This window comes from Puntigrus tetrazona, unplaced genomic scaffold (assembly GCF_018831695.1).
Source record: "Puntigrus tetrazona isolate hp1 unplaced genomic scaffold, ASM1883169v1 S000000173, whole genome shotgun sequence".
Taxonomy (NCBI): Eukaryota; Metazoa; Chordata; class Actinopteri; order Cypriniformes; family Cyprinidae; genus Puntigrus; species Puntigrus tetrazona.
In genome coordinates, this window is record NW_025047844.1 from 177,501 (window position 1) to 181,251 (window position 3,751).

Genomic DNA, 3,751 nt, shown 5'->3' on the forward strand with positions numbered 1-3,751 from the left:
TTAAAATATATTGAAATGGTTAAACAGTAAAAATATTTCAGATTTGAACACTTCTCTCTGTCCAGTGGATCAAATAAATGCAGGCTTGATGAGAGACGCTTTAAACAAATAAAAGCAGTATTTTTACAGTAGAGTTATCTGAATAGAAGCAGACGTGTTTTTATTCTACAGCAGCACACGTCTGTTTTTATTCTGTTTACCCGTCGACTAAATTGCGGGGAGTTCAGCGTCTAAATTTAAAAGTCCATCGCTCTATCTGACCCGAGGAAAGGACAGGAAGAGAGAAGCATTAAGAAGACACAAAGGAAATGAGCGAGACTATATCCAGCACCTGCTGTTTGATATCAGAATAATGAGCGTGTGAGCCGTGACGACTTCCACGCCGGATTATTACAGACCTCCACCTGCTTCCGTCCACGCCGAGCTCGGCTTGTTTACTTCGGGGTTGTGGGTCGATTCATAATCGGGTTTTATTATCGGGTTTGAGCGTCCTTCATTTGTGTTTCATTGACTGTTTGCTCTCGGAGATTTGTGGAGTTCATAACCTGCCCGTTAAAGACGGGCCGCGGGGATTGATGCTGGGGACAATATAGGCTTTTTACTTCATCTGTCGTAGAATAAAAGCATATTAGATGTTGTTGTGATATATAAACACGCACGAAAGTCTCAGCCTTTTCAGTTTTAAGATCATCTTCCAGATCGGGGCTCTTCTTTTATCTGGAAAACATCCCGAGTTTTTTATTCGATTGCACTTGACCTGCATGCATCTAGATGTCAGCTCCTTATCTCCAAAGGGTTTCTGCTGCTCGTGTTTCAATCACACCGATTGATTTAACATCGTCCTCCTGAAGAAACGGCGGAAACGAGTGGGTTTTCTGAAAACTATTTCTTCACGGATTCAAACGACTGGGAAAGTGTGACCTTTTTTGGACTACTTTTAGATTACGTTTTTAGATTACTTCAACGTTTTTAAGATTAAGTGCATTGAACAAACGTCGCTGACGCATGACTAACAAAACAGTATTTAGACAAAAAACTGTAAATGATGTCAGTTCTTTCAAAAAAAATCACAAGGAAACTTTTCCCGCTATTGAGAGCCACGAGAAGAGTCCTGATAAAGATGCTGATGAAGGACGTTTTACCGTAAATCGAACATTTCTTACAGTGATGATCAAGAGAAACAAGAGAGAAGACAGGTTTTGAGAGGATCTTCAGCTCAGGCGTGACTCTGAAGGGCTTTTAAGAGACGACCTCTTCTCGTTCTCCTGAAATGAAGAAACACGCGGTGCAGCCCTAAACACGAAACAATCGCTCTCCCCGCCGGCTCTGTCCTGGGAGCGCTCAGGTTCTCCTCTCGACCGAGACAAAGAGACGGAGCGGGGCCTAATGACCGCCAGAGGAGAACGACACACAGATGGCTGGAGAAAGACGAGGGACCAGAGAAGTTCATAAGTGCTTTTACGCTCAGGCTAATCGTTTTTCTCCACAGCTTGTAATCACGGAGCGGACCGCCCGGCGCTCGCCAGACTTCTCGTTCGGAGCTCATCTCCAAACAAACCAAGTCATTTACTGGAAGCCAATTTGTGCGAGGAGAAAAGTTTCCTCAAGCGAGAGGTGTGAGTCTCGGACGGGTTTAACGATGTCAGGTGGCTCCGATGACGAGGAAACATAACGAGGTGAGATGTCTGAATCAGACCTTTATATCATCTGATGTGTCTCTGGAGCTCAGAGCTAGCAATCATCAGCACATGAAGAAAACATCACGCTCCACGTGCTGCCCGTAAACATAGCCAAACGTCAGTAACATGCATTCTAGATTTGAAATAGTTGAGCAAACGCGAGATCACGTTAATACATGACGAGCGGGTCTGTGCTCCAGGGTCAAAGGTCGTCCGAACGCTGACGGATCTTCATCAGTTTAATTCATATTTCATACGTGCAGGAAACACTCAGGTAGATCACTGCTTTTTTGTTATATCTGTTAAATAAATGCCACTGAAAAAGTGTTGCAGACATAGAAAACTAACATTAAATGACTAAATGACCTTTGAAATGTGCAGTTAATTTAAACTAGAAGTAACTCACTATATAAGACACATTTATATAGTAGAAAAAAACTATTACATTATTATTATTATTATTATTATTATTATATAGTAATTATGCAATTTAGAACAATTGTTTACAGTTACATTTGTGTATAACACACACACACACACACACACACACACACACACACACACACACACACACACACACACACACACACACACACACACACACACAGACACACACACACACACACACACACACACACACACACACACACACACACACACACACACACACACACACACACACACACACACACACACACACACACACACAGACACACACACACACACACACACACACACACACACACACACACACACACACACACACACACACACAGACACACACACACACACACACACACACACACACACACACACACACACACACACACACACACACACACACACACACACACAGACACACACACACACACACACACACACACACACACACACACACACACACACACACACAGAGACACACACACACACACTCACACAGACACACACACACACAGACACACACACACACACAAACACACACAGACACACACACACTCACACAGACACACACACACACACACAAACACACACAGACACACACACACTCACACAGACACACACACACACACACACAGACACACACACAGACACACACACAAGTTGTTTGTGAAAGACAAGGTTTACTCTTTCTTAATGCATGAAGGAACTAATACTTGACTGTATTCCTCAGTTCAGGCTCTGATCGGTGACTTTGGGATTGTTTTTAATTTTTTTAATTGAAATTTTAATCCAAAGCAAACCCCGAAAACAATTCAGTATGTTTTCTGGATTGTGTGGAATTAATAAAAAATGTTTAGTAAAAAAACTCCTTTAACACACAGCTCGCCAGATCTCACCCTTTACCCACAAATAATCTATTAGAGAAATAGCAGCTCATTTCTCACAGAGCCTACATCAACTAAGAAAAGGTTTAAAATAATAATGACGTTTTTGTAAAGTGTCACGTGTCACAGCGACCCACTGTTTCTATGGTAACGGCAAACGATTCAGACTCGTTTGTCGTAAAAGAGAAAATAAAGATTCTTTTGAACCTTGTAAAGGTGTTTTAAAAAAGTGACAGGACTGAAACATACACTTAATTGTGTTTATTAATAACGCTAACAGTCGAAATGTTGAGTATAAAAATAAAAACAAATACATTAAAAAAAAATAAATAAATATATATAAATATGTATAATAATATATATATATATATATATTTATATTTATATATATATAATAATGATTTTATTTATATTTAAAAAAATAAAAGTATACTATTAAACAGTCGGAACTAAATCCGCTTCTGACTGAATTTAGTTTGTCTCTTTGGTTGATTAAACACGTGACTTTCACATAGAGAAACCGTTTTCTGTTTCTTCTCGCCATCTTCTGGAATCACGAGATACTGCAAACAGAAACAGACCAGAATCATCCGTATCTGTCTTCATACCAGTGACTTCGTCTAGAAATAAATAACGAATAAAACAGCAGCTTTCCGAGAACCTGATGAAGGCTGAGGATGAAGATGCTGAAGCACAAGAAGTGAGCTGAGACTCCTGCAGGTCCAGAAGAACCGGTCCGGACCTGCC